The sequence below is a fragment of the Pteropus medius genome, unplaced genomic scaffold (assembly GCF_902729225.1).
Source record: "Pteropus medius unplaced genomic scaffold, Ma_sr-lr_union100, whole genome shotgun sequence".
In the NCBI taxonomy this organism is placed as follows: Eukaryota; Metazoa; Chordata; class Mammalia; order Chiroptera; family Pteropodidae; genus Pteropus; species Pteropus medius.
Window position 1 is genome coordinate 39,593,829 of NW_024340849.1, and position 13,984 is coordinate 39,607,812.

Sequence of the window (13,984 nt, forward strand, 5' to 3'; positions counted from 1 at the left end):
CATCTCATTTAGCTTAGGTGATCTCCTCCAAACCCATGGCTTTAATTTGTATCTCCAGCCTGGACTTCATCCCTGATCATTTGAAATCTTGGATGTTGTAAGGCAATGTTCATCAAACTTTAATGTGCATGGGATTCATCTTGGAGTAAACTTTAGAATGAAAATTCAAATTCAGTTGGTGTGAGCTCTGAAATTCTGCACTTCTAATGTTAAAGAGAAAAATCTACAAGCTCCAAATGGCAACACTTATGCTAAAAGCTCAAGCTACCAAGATTTTGTACATGATCTAATTGCAATTTCAACCTCTTCCAGAAATATAATCTTAATTAACCAGTCAGGAATTTTCTGGTCATACATCAGTAAGATAATCTGACACCTAGGCCATCTCCATCCCCCATAGAAAGAAGAGGCAACCTATATGATTCCCCAAAGTAAAAGATGTCTTGGCTTCTTTTGTTTTACTAATAGCTCCCTTGCCTCATTCTGCTTCCTATATAAACCTTCTATTTTGTACAACCCCTCAGTTGCTAGATGGGATGCTGCCCAATTCATAAATAACTAAATAAAGCCAATTAGATCTTCAAATTCACTCTGTTGAATTTTGTTTTGTTTTTAAACACTAGCAAGACTTCAGTTGATGAAGATGCCCCTAGTCTCATGGACTACAATTTGAGTAGCCAGATTGTAATGAACATTTGTGTGCTGCTTTCTCAACATCTATCCCCTGCTTTTCCCAACAGTTTCCAATAATCTGGTGATTCATAGGGTCCTAAGGAAGCTAACTCTACCCTTATGTCAATAATCACATTCCATTTCTTGGTCCACAGTGGGCTTGGGATGAAAGATGATTCAACCAGAACTTTGAAGGGAATACTCTTTCCTTTTGGACATGAACAGAGAGGTAGTTGTTGGAAACTCCCTTAGAGCTAAGAGAAGAACCAGTCTTAAGAGAGAGTTAAAAAAAAAAAAAAAAAAAAGTCATGATATTAATGAGCCCCTGGACTAAAAAAATGCCTAAATTTATTTAAATTAAAATTAAATAAAATTAAAAATTCAGTTCTTCAGTTACAATAATCACATTTCAAGTGCTCAATAGCCATCTGCATCTATGGCTACCCTTTTGGACAGTGCAGATATAGAAAATTACAATCAAAGAGTTTGATTAGACAGTGCTGCTGTTTATTACCATATTTATTTCCTTATTTGCATTTAATTGTTATTTGTTTACTTATTGACATGAAAATGTAAACTGTCTGAAGGCAGAAATTTGTCTGTACTGTTTAGTTCTGTATCCCCAGCATCTAGAATAGTGCCTTGCATACAACGTGCCCTTAATAAGTATTTGTGAAATAACTAAATGTCTGCCCCCATTAGAATGAACGCTGCATGAGGAAGGGGATGTTGTGTGCAGATTGTTCATTGAAGTATTCCTAATATTGAGCAGAGGGTACTGCACCCTATTATCTTCAAGACTCTTCCTGCTTTGATCTCTGCCTATTTCTTAATCCCTTTTCCCCTCAGTGATATTGGAATATTTGAGTTCCTGGAACCCTTCAAGCTCATTCTCTTCTCCAGACTTTTGTACATTCAGTTCTTTTATCTGGCTAACACCTACTTGTTCCTTCTCAAGTTTGTGGGGCCAGCATTATTACTTGTATGTGTTAATGGTGGGTCTCCCAAAAGATGGCAAATTGAAATGTCATTGTCAGTTGATTTATACCAAATTATTACAATTTTTCTGTTTTTATTTTCTACTTTAAAATTTTTTAGAATTTTTACTCTCTCATCTTATAAGACTTTCAGGAATCCTAAAATATAATCAACAAGAGTGGAGCAACAAAGAAAAAGACTTTATTTGCTGGGAGCAGGAGGGTAAGTCTGAAAGTGAGACTACCCTGTCTTCTTGGAGTTTACAGAGGTTTTAAATGTTACAGACCTTCAGATTGGTCGCAAGAAACCAAAGGAACAAGGAAAGGAGAATGTGATGTGTGGGGCAATGCAACTATTCTATTATTAGTTTTTAGAAGTACATGTCCCAATGATAAGCAAGTACAGAAAAGTATATTTTGCAGTTTAGAGTCAGGAAGGAAAACAACTTAAATCCAGGAGACTGCATTCACAATTTTGAGTTTATCAAGAGAATTTATAAGTAGGAACTTGCAGTTCTTTGTGTAAGGATTGTGAAAATGACCTTCACAATTTATAGAACCATGTTAAACACCAAGATGCATCGTCTAGAGCACAGCATGTATTTTTAGCATGTATGTACACATGGCAAAAGGTGAAACAATCAGAGCTTTCCTCTAGGACTTTCTCAGGAGCTCTTAGGAACGAAGGCCTCTCTTTTTACTGGGATCAGTTTGCTGTAAGCTATACAATCTCTGAAAGCTCAGTCAAGCAAAATAATTTATTCAGTTGATCATGATTATTTTTTAGTAGATGACCAAATCAAATGAACCAAATTCTAAAGTTCATACACAGCTCTAAAAGAAAACTATTGATGGAAGGCAAAACAAATTTTGTCAAACATATTACAGAATAATTAAGATTTAATCAAAACACAAATTGAGACCTCTGGCATTAATGAATCAGAAATGAAAAATATCTCCTAGAAAGATAAAAATAAAAACTCTTAAAGAGATAAAGAATAATACTCAAGAAAGTCACTTTTTCCCATAAAAGTAAAAATTTATTTTTATTGAGATATAATTGACATGTAAAATTGTATAACTTTAAGGTGTACAACATGTTGATTTGATACATTTATATATTGCAATATGATTACCACTGTAACCAACACCTCTGTCACATCACACAATTATTATTATTTTTTTTTGTGGTGGGAACAGTTAGGAGCTAGTCTCTCAGTAACTTTAAAGTTTATAATATAGTATTGTGAAAGCAAACTATGTTATACTTTCACAGCATGTTTAAGAACCTGACTATATTTAGTTTTAGATAAGAAAATCTAGAATTGCAGACATGAATTATAAATCGAGTATGATTTAGTTATGTATCAAACATACATACATATGATTTCACATGGTCTGTAAGGATTCCTATGCTCCTGATTGTGGCCAACACAACCAATAATGTGGAGTAGATTACTCAGAAGCAAAGGCCTATTTTGTGGGAATGGAAACTTGTAAACATGGTTTGTGTGTTCGCATGGCAAAATTTGAGTTACTGAAGTGGTTTACACTTGAAAAGAAATCCCACCAATTGTCTGACAATCTAAAGGTAAAGGCAAATATAAGCCAGATACTCTGGTAGATAACCAGCTTTAACTAGGCCAGCTGTCTACTTCTGAGTTTTTCCTCCCAATTTAAGCCATTTGGCATGTATCAATAAAGTATATACATTGGGGTCTGGGGAGCAGTCAGGTTTTTGCTAGGCTAACACAATATGTGGTGATGTGGGCAATAGCCTCGCCCATCAAAACCAACCTGTTTGGTTTTTTAAACCAGAGACTCTCTCCAGACTTAACTGACAGGCAGTTCAATAAAGTTTTGTGAAAGATATATTGTCAGAAAAACAACAGGCTTGACAAACTTAGAGCACATTTTAATTGTATTTGGCTTCAAAAGAGGAGGTCTTCAGATTCTCAAAGGCAAGAGTTCCGATTTATCTATTCTCATAGATTTGCAAATAAGAAAAGTGTAGCATAGAAATAGTGTTCAAAAGCAGTCTGGGAACCACGAATCCTAGTGATAGAACCCTGGATTCTATCTTTAGAGGCTTCGAAGAACCAAAGCTTTTTGTTTGAATACCTGCTATGACTAAACCTAGTGGACTAGTCTACAATTTCTTGTGTAGACTCTTGCGCTCTTGTTCACAAGGAGTAAAGTGTGCAAGAAGGTGAAGCCCTGCGTTTTCTGGAGGCGCTGGAATGCAGTACAGGGGAAGGAGAGAGCCGGGTCAGTTGTCTCCTCTTTTCTTTACATTGGCCCAAATATTAAAAATATTTGAATGAGAGGCTGCAGAGAACAATACCTGCAACCAGCAGAGGAACCTGCGGCGACGAATTTCCAAGAGAAACCACCACCGCTGGGGGCGTAAATGGCTTTATGCCAAGAGATGACCCCAGGAAGAGCAAGAGGCCGCCGCCAGGGAGCACCGCCACTTCCTCGCGAGGAGCCCACCCGCGGTGCGCGCACGCGAGGCCTCCCACCGCGCCTGCGCCCAGGATGGACGCTGGCTCGCTTTTCCCCGACGCCTCGCCGTCCCGGCCGGGGTGAAAAACTGCGTGACACGCAGCAAGCGTGGCGGCCATCTTCGTCTTCAGGGCACGTCAGCTGAACCCGTTCGGGCTGAAGAGGAGCGTTGCGCAAGCGCGCCCGAGACGGTCACAGGTAACTCCCATTTGACGGGCGAGGCGTCGTCGTCGTCGCCGGAAGTTTGGCGTTTCTGCGCCGCTGGGAAGGCGGCGGTCGCGGCAGAAGCAGCTGAGTGTCTCCTAGTACCCGGATGTGAGGCAGTCTGCCGGCTCGCGGTGGACCCTCGGCTAGAGTGAGCAAGGTACGCGGGCGTCCCGACCGTTCCTGCCGCCTGCTGTCGTGCCGCTTGCGTTCTCTCCTCCCTTTTGCCAGCCCTCTGGAGAGCCTGACGGTTCTCCCCCTTCCTGTTTCACCCTTCTATTGCCTCGCACGCCTCTTCCTACTCTGGTCCGGGATTCTGGCGCCCTGAAAGAGAGTGGGCGGCTTCGAGACGCCGTTGCCTGAGGTAAGCAAACAACCCGCGCTTCTCGGCTACCCAGTCGCCACATCACCTGCTGCTGCTTGTTGGGCGGTCAGCGGTAATAAGGGGCCGTGACCGAGGACCAGGTCAGGCGGCTGGGGCTCTCTAGGCAGCCACGAGGGCACCTGAGCCCCGAAGTGGTGTGCAGCCACTGCGACTACTGTGGCGGCGTCGGCGCTGGCCCGCAGGTAGCCCCGGGCCTTGTTCTCGCCTCCCTCGCGGCATTTCCTCCAAGCCATCTCGGAGCTTCGGTTCCTACGGCTGGCTGCCCTGCCCTCGCCGCCACCCGCTGACCCGGCCTGAAACCCTGAGGCCTCTGCAGTCTGCCGGACGGGATGAGGGGGTCTTGGTTTCACGGTCTTTAGTCTGGAAGGCGAACAGTGGCCCGGGTCCAAGGTCATGGAGTGATTCAGGTTGGACTTGACAGTCTGGGCACAGGTAGAGCTGTTCCGGAATAGAAATAGATGCAATGAGGGCCATAGTGGAGTTTATAGAGATAATTGAGAGCAGAAAGGAATCGGGTCCTCGATTTATCACTATTCATAAGATAATTTGTCGGCGGGGGTTTGTTTTACTTCGGCGGAGTGGGATAGCAACTTTAAAAATTAGAACTCTCCCACCCCAGAATCTCAACCTCCTTGTCCCTCACCTTTCACCTCCCAACCCCTTCGCCTTCACCTCTAAACGTTGAGTTCAGAAAACCCAGCACATACAGTAGTATCCAGGAGACAGGGGCGCAGCGGAGGAGGAGGAAGAGAGTTAAATCGTTGAGATTTGATAAGTGATTGTTTTGTGTAGCTCTTAGTTGAAATGGGATTCTTTCGGCAGGAAGTAATTGCAGCACACAGTATTTAAACTAGTATTCTCAAATGATATTTCAATAAATGGCTTTTGCAGAAACCAATAAAAGAATGCTACTTAGTGGAAGAGTAGGACGTGGGTGGGTTTTGTTTTCCCCACCTAAACATTTTTTTAAAAATTGGGTATAACGTATTTCAGTTTAAAATATTCTGGTTGCAGTGAACTTTGTTGTATTTACCCTTTCTTCTGATCAGGTTCTTAGTTTTTGCTTCACACAGGGCACCAACACCAGTGGAACTTTTTTAATTTGAAAACTTGAAAATTCTCACCATGGAATTAGATATAAAAGTGCTTAAAAAGTGCTTAATTTGGAAGCTGCAAATTCAGGCTTTAGAGCATGTGAAGAAATAAAAAAGCTAACACTTTCCTTTTAGGCAGAATGCAGTATTTACACCTTAAGTCAGACTGTGTGACTTTGGAAGTACCCTTCTTAGAACAAAACTTGCCCTGGCTTATGAGCTTCTGCCCACCTTAATCATTCCTGGGTGAGGAAAATATACTGTCATTTCTCATTGGTCAGTATTATAATTCTGTAGTAAACAGTAATTTTTTTTAACATCACCCCATACAAGGTTTTGTGCTAGGCATTTAAATTAATAAATTATACTTCCAGAAGAACTGATAAAGGACCCTAATTAATGAATACCATTAACCCTCTTTGTTGGATGGCCCTTTTTAACTTGGTAATTGATTACAGCATAAAGTTGATTGTATTTATTCTAATAATGAAGGTAACTAGTATCGCATAATTAAAAATAATGGATTTTTAAAGTAAATTTTTTCGTGACTTTTATTAGCAGATTTGTGTTCCACAGAGTTCTTTGAATAATCTCTACTAAAGGTGATCAGTTTAGATGGTGGTTAGAAACCAACTCCAATAAAATTATTACCGTAGGTAATTCATTGAAGGACTATGTTAACCCTTTGAAGCCCAGACTTTTGTTTTTCTGTGCATCAATTTTTCTTGACACAGTGAAATTTCTTTGGCTCTATTTCTGCATAAGTTCTGTATTATAGCTATATGATATTACTATAGTTATTTTTGGCAAATATATCCTTCTGTTAGCCCAATCATTCTGTTTTCTTTTTTGAGGAGATTATATCTTATGCTTAATTGGATTACAGTACATTTGAAGAAAGCAAGATTTATGTTCTCTGTTCTTGTCAGCTTACTTCATAAACATTTATGGCTGCATCCTGAGTGTAAATAAAAATGGAATATTAAATATTACTTTAGTAGTTTTCAAATTTTTTGGTGAGGATCCCTTTACACTCTGAAAAATTTTGTAGGACTCAGTTTTCGTTTATATGGGTTATATCTTCCGTAGAAACAGTTTTCGTTTATATGGGTTATATCTTCCGTCCAAGTACTAACCAGGCCCGACACTGCTTAGCTTCCAAGATCAAACGAGATTGGGCATGTTCAGGGTCGTATGGCCATAGGCTATATAGGTTATATCTATTGGCAGTTGTATTTGAAATTAATTTAAAATATTCATTAATTCATTCAAGAATAACTAATAATTACAGGTTAATATAAATAACATTTTTTATGAAAAACAACTATTTTGCAAAACAAGTTTAGTCAAAGAATGGCAACTGTTTTACATTTTTATAAATCTCTTTAATGTTTGGCTTGATAGAAGACAGCTGAATTGTCCCATCAGGTTCTGCATTTAGTCTATTGTTACATGTTGTTCTGGTTGAAGTATGTGAAGAAAGTCCAGTTTCTCACTGATATGTTGGGAGGAGTACTATAACTTTTTCAGGTAATTGAGATATATTCTTGATTTCACAACAAAACTCAACAAGTACTAGTTTCTTAAAAGTTAGTTGCAATGTGGAATTTGAAACTATATACTTCTTACAATATTGCATTCAAATCATTGGTGTGTTTTGCACTTATATTGATCTTTTATCCATGAATGATATTGATCTAATGAACCCCTTCAGAGAGTCTCTGGAATCCTCGGGGTCCCTATCCACACTTAGAAAACTACTGCTTTAATGTAAATTATTGAATAGTTTAGAATTAATGTGGTTATTGAAGCTGAAAGGGATAATAACGGTACAGAATTGGAGTTGTCAAGTAGTTAAGTAAAACTAGGAGTAACTAAGGTAAATATATGTTCTCATCAAAAATGTTACTGTATCAGTAATATTAATTATTATAGCTAATAATAAGGGTGTATGCTATGCCAGGAGCTGTTTTAAGGACTTTGTATTAGGAAATGTTTCTATTGTGTCATCTTTAGTGATGGTTAAGTAAAAGGCAAATATAACAACATAATTATAATTTAATAACATAAATATAATTCTTTTTCCTACAAATAGTACAGTCTTCCTGACATATATCATTCTTTGTAACACAGATATAGTTCAGTTTTCCCTAACATCAGCAACAAGACAAGGATATCTGTTCTGGCCTCTTTTATTCAACATTGCACTGGAGATTCTAGCCAAGACAATTAGGCAAGAAAAAGAAGTAAAGGCATCCATATTGGAAAGGAATAAAAAACTTTCTATTTGCAGATGACATGATTTTGTATATAGAAATTCCTAAGGACTTTACAAAAAACATTAGAGTTAATAAATGAATTCAACAGGGTTATAGGATACAAGGTCAGCATACAAAAATCAGTTGTATTTCTGTATGCTAGTGCCGAACCATCCAAAAAGGAAATCAAGAAAAGAATTCTTTTTTATAATGGAATCGAAAAGAATAGAATACAGCAGGTCCTTGGTAACGTCGTTGATGGGGTGCCGTAGAACTTAATTCTTGTTTATATCAATTAGTCTGTGCCTGTGGGAGAATTCATTTCATTATAAGTTGTTTTGCTTAACATTACAGATGACAACATTAAGTTAGAACTTTTCTTAGAAATAAATTTAACAAAAAAAAGTGCAAGGCTTGTACACTGAAAATTACAAAACAATGCTTAAAAAAATTAAAGATGACCTAAATAAATGAAAAGATATTCATGTTCAAAGATTGAGAGACTTACTAAGGTTACAATATTCTATGACTTGATGTACAGATTCAGTGTAATCCCTGTCAATATCCTAGCTGACTTTTTTGCAGAAATTGACAAGCTGATCCTAAAATTGATATACAGAATAGCCAAAACAATTGCAAAAAAGAATAACAGAATTGAGGGACTCACACTTCCTCATTAAACTACAAAGGGAGCCAGTAATATACAGTGGGGAAAGGATAGTCTCTTCAATAAATGGTGTTGTGAAAACTGGAACCTTGCCTTATGTCGTACAAATTAACTCAGAATGGATTAAAGACTTGAACATTGAAACCATAAAACTCCTAGAAGAAAATGCAAGTGGTAAGCTCCTTGACATCAGTTTTGGTGATGAGTTTTTGAATCTGACACCAAAAGCAAAAGCAACAAAAGCAAAAATATACAAATGAGACTATGTCAAACTGAACAGCTTCTATATAGCAAAGAGGACCATCAACAAGGTGAAAAGGTAACCTACTGAATGGGAGAAAATATTTGTAAGTAATATATCTGATAAAGGGTTACTATCTAAAACATATAAAGAACTCACACAACCGGATAGCAAAAAAAAAAATCTGATTAAAATATGGGCAGAAGATCTGAATAGACATTTTTCCAAAGAAGACATACGGATGGCCAACAGGTACATGACAAGATGTTCAAGATCACTAATCATCAAGGAAATGGAAATCAAAACCACAATGAGATGATCTAATACCTGTTAGAATGGCTATTATCAAAAAGAGAAGAAATAAGTGTTGGCAAGCAAGAAAAGAGAACCCTTGTGCACTGTTGGTGGGAGTGTAACTTGGTGCAGTATGGAGGTTTTTCAGAAGATTGTATGATCCAGCAATTCCACTTCTGAATATTTATCCAAAGAAATCTAAAAGTGTTAACTCAATGATATATATACCTCCATGTTCATTGCAGTTCATTGCAGCATTGTTTACAGTAGCCAAAATACGGAAACAACTTAAGTATCTATTGTTGGATGACTGGATAAAGAAGATGATGTACATACGTACAATGGGATATTCAGCCATAAAAAAGAAGCCTCAATAGGAATGCACCTGGAGGACATTATGCTAGGTGAAACAAGTTAGAGGAAGACAAATACTGTATCAGTTGAGATCCTGGACACAATTTCTGTGTGTGTGTGTGTGTGTGTGTGTGTGTGTGTGTGTGTGTGTGTGTGTGTTGGGCTTCTCACAACACGAGGCAGTTCTTAGACACCTGCATGGTGTCCTGCAGTTTAACTGAATCCTGACACTACCTAGAGAGAGTATCATAGCTCACAGGTTGAGGATTCTGCCTTAACCCCCACCTTTTCACATAATTCAGATGCCAGTCACAACCTCAGGTTATTATCTGGGTTTCTCACTGACCAGCTACAGACTAGAGGTTCCAATGACCCCTCCGACTCAATGGCAGTTGCAAAGCCCAGGTTGTTTACTTCTATCCAATTGGTTATAAATCAGAGGTTCCCACAACCTTCTTGGGTTCAATTAATTTGCTAGAGCAGCAGCTAATAGAAAACTGATGGAGAAGATGCACAGGACAAGGTTTGGGATTAGAGCATGGGGCTTTTACGCTCTCTCTGAGCACCTTACTTTCCCCAAATCTCCATGTTCACCAGCTCAGAAGCTCTCTGAACCCTGTCCTTTGGGTTTTATGGAGGCTTCATTACATATTCATGATTGCTTAAATCATAGCTGCTGGTGATTAATTTAACCTTTAACCCCTTCCTCTGCAGAGGTCAGAGTGGGACTGAAAGTTCCAACAGTAATCACATGGCTCTATTGGCAACCAGTCCTCGACCTTAGGTGCTTTCCCAAAGTCACCTAATTATAACAAAATACACCTTTATCATCTCAACACTTAGAAACTTACAAGATGGACCAAAGATCTAAACTATAAAAAAAATCAGAAGACAACATAGATACATACTTTCATGGTCTTGGATTAGGTAATAGTTTCTTAGATATGACATCTAAATCACAAGCAACCGAAGAAAAGATAGATTAATTAAATTTATGGAAATTAAAATCATCTGTGTATCCAAGGACTCGAAAAGACAACTGACAGATTGGAGAAAGTATTTGTAAATCATACATCTGATGAGAGTTTAATATCCAGGTAAACTGTTACAACTCAATAATAAAATGACCTAATTTTAAAAATGAGGAAAAGATTCGAACAGACATTTCTCCAGAGAAGAAATACAGATACCCAGTAAGCATGAAAAGATACTCAATGTAGTCAGTAGAAAAATGCAAATTAAAGCTATAATGACATACCACTTTACACCCAAAAGTATGACTTAAAATGTAAAAAGATAATAAATGCTGACAAGAAAAAATTGGAACCCTCATACATAGCTAGTAGGAATTTGATACAGCTAGTTTGGAAAAGTTCCTCAAAAATTAAACATAGAGTTACCATAAGGCCCAGCAATTATATTCCTAGGTATATACTCAAGAGACTTGAAAACATATTCACACAAAAACTCAGGATTGTTCATATAGTATCATTATTCATGTTAGACAAAATGTAGAAACATTCCATCAGCTGATGAATAGATAAACAAAATGTGGTATATTCTACAGTGAAATAGTATTCAGCCATAAAAAAACAATGTATTTCTAATACATGCTACATTATTTGAACCTTGAAAACATTATGCTAAGTGAAAGCCAATCACAAAAGGTCATACATTTTATGATTCCATTTGTATGAAACATCCAGAATAGTCAAGTCCGTAGAGATAGAAAGTGGATTTGTAGTTGCCAGTGGCTGGAGGGAGTAGGAGAATAGGAAATGACTGCTAATGGGTATGGGGTTTCTTTTTGGGATGATGAAAATATTCTGCAGTTAGATAGTGAGAATTGTTGAACAACTCTGAATATACTAACCACTTTATAGAGGTGATTGTAGTATAGGAATTGCATCACAATTACAAATTAAAAAAAAAATCACTTTAAATTTAAAATATATTGGGTGACATACAGTGTAAATGTTTTAATAATTAAAATTCGAGTACATTTTATTATAAAGCACTGAGAAATTGGATGTACTCTTAAATTCTTGGGTACTTTCTAACATGTATCATATATATTTTTCTGTAATAAAACATAAATGTTATTGTGAGTTTTCTGAAGTCATTTTATGTAAAGTTTTATTGTTTTTTGCTCTCAATATTGATTTTGTTAGGATTATATTAATAAGCTAGCTATGGGTTGTGGAGGGGAGTTCTTGTCAATTTGGTAATGGCTACAGCCATACTACCCTGAACGTGCCCAATCTCGTCTGATCTCGGAAGCTAAGCAGGGTTGGGCCTGGTTAGTACTTGGATGGGAGACTACCTAGGAAGACCAGGTGCTGTAGGTGTAAAAAATAAAAAAATAAAGGACGTGGTTCCATAGTGTAGTGGTTAGCGCATCTGCTTTACATGCAGAAGGTCCTGGATTCGTGTCCCAGTGGAGCCATGGTCCATGGTCTTTGGCCATGCCACTCTGAACAAGCCTGATGTCTGATCTTGGAAGCTAAGCAGAATTGGGCCTGGTTGGATGGGAGACCACCTAGGAAGACCAGGTGCTGTAGGCATAAATAATAATAAGTAATTTTTTAAAAAAATTTGTTAATGGGTTAGATAATGCATTTTGGTCCTTGATTACAGGGTTTTATTTAATAGAAAGGGGGTATATAATGCTACATCAGTGATGATTTAGCATGGAGGGCATACTAAAGTGAAGTGATCCTTAGCATACCTGAACAGGTGATTGATAATTACTGTAGATTTGTGTATCAATTTACCTCTTTTCTAAGGTAGGTACCAATTGCCAAATATATTAAAATATTTAGAAATTGGGAGGAAAAAAATTAACGCAATTCGTCATTTTAAAAATTAGAATTCTTAGTGCTAGAGTGATAAATGAATTTTGTTTTTTTCAAGTTATTGTACTTCTGAGGCTTAATCTTTGGTAAATTTCTAACTTCCCAGAAAATAAAAATTAACTTGCAAAATTAACTGCAATGGCTGTATGAGAAGCTGCCCTAGAACATAATGGCTTAAAACCGCAATTAATTAATTTTTACATATCAATAGAGCAGTTGTGGGTTAGGTGATTTAGGTCAGGCTTGGCTGGCATCTGTGAGTGTGGATGGACTTTACTTCTCACTGTGTAATTCTGCTTTGTTTGTTATGGGGCCTAGGGTGAAAGGACAGTGTCTAGTGAGTGGTAAAATCCTTCTTAGAGTGATGGCAGAGGTACAAGAGGGCAAGTCAAACTGCACAGAGATATTCCAAAACTTTGTTTGCACCATTTCTGCTGATATCCTATTGGCCAAAACAAGTCAGATGGCCAAGGCTTTTGGGGATAGGGAAATACACTCTGCCCACCATGAGGCCAAAATAAGGCATGTGACCAAGAACAGCATCGGTTAGGAAGAAAAACATACTTCTGTGGTGGTGGGGTTTAGGATAGGATGTAGTGATTATTTTTGAAGAAAGCCCAAATCTATTATACAGTGTAAAAATGAATTGGTCCCCATATTGCAGTTTTGTGATGTTTTGCACATAATGGTGAAAAATTGTCGTTAGGTTATTGTTTACTTAGTCTTGCTTAGTCTAAGTTGTTTTAATATATCAGTTAATAGACAATATTATTTTTGTATTCTCATGTTTTTTAATAGATTGTTTTGCCTTAGCTTTACCTTAGCTAAATATATATATTTTTTTAAGCTTAATTCCCAAACACACAGGAAGTTGTTAGAAGCATCATTCATTAGAAGCATCAGCAGTCAACTTAAAGAAAAAAGTGATATGTGATTTCCATTTCAATGAGGTAAGTGGCTTATACTTTTATAATTTAGTATCTTCCAAGATGATTAGTCAGTGTGCCAACTATACTTTATATTTTCAGAGAGAAATTTAACTTGCATTTTAATTATTTGTCAAGGTTGTTTGTCTACATAATAAAACAGTTAAGTGGGTATATAGTTAAGTGAGTATATACCCACTATGTAGTGCATATATAGTGTCACATTTCTGACACTTGGTCCCATAGTTCTTTTATATTTATATTTGTTATTATTACATTAGCTATCTATGGTGTCTTTCCTATTAATATATTGTGGTGATTAACTTTTGCTATTTTTTGCCAGTGTTTTTTCCCGAGTTTTATCTCTCAAATTTGGCTTCTGAATTTTATGACAAGGCCTGAAAGCCTTTCCCTTTCTGAAAATAAATATTAAAATTCTCCCACATTTTAATGTTTTACTTTTTAAAGATTAAAATTTTCCTGGATGTTACCTCACTTTTAAACCAGAATTAGCCAGATAGTTACCTAGTTATCTTAACACCAATAATCGAA

General features: G+C 37.3%; 1 protein-coding gene and 1 pseudogene across 4 annotated transcripts in view; both read left to right on the forward strand.

The window, feature by feature from the left end:
• Positions 1-4,403: 4,403 nt before the first annotated feature.
• The window catches only part of ESCO1 (establishment of sister chromatid cohesion N-acetyltransferase 1), an 80,992-nt gene continuing 71,411 nt past the window's right edge, over positions 4,404-13,984 (forward strand). For 2 of the 4 annotated variants that reach the window (XM_039844909.1, XM_039844906.1), the window contains exons 1-2: positions 4,405-4,722; positions 13,354-13,456. The gene's annotated coding sequence lies outside the window, so the exon portion shown is untranslated. Of the gene's footprint in view, positions 4,723-13,353; positions 13,457-13,984 lie in introns of all 4 variants that reach the window. The other 2 variants (XR_005649077.1, XM_039844915.1) reach the window with 2 other exon arrangements.
• LOC120591284 (uncharacterized) lies at positions 11,881-11,999 on the forward strand (annotated as a pseudogene).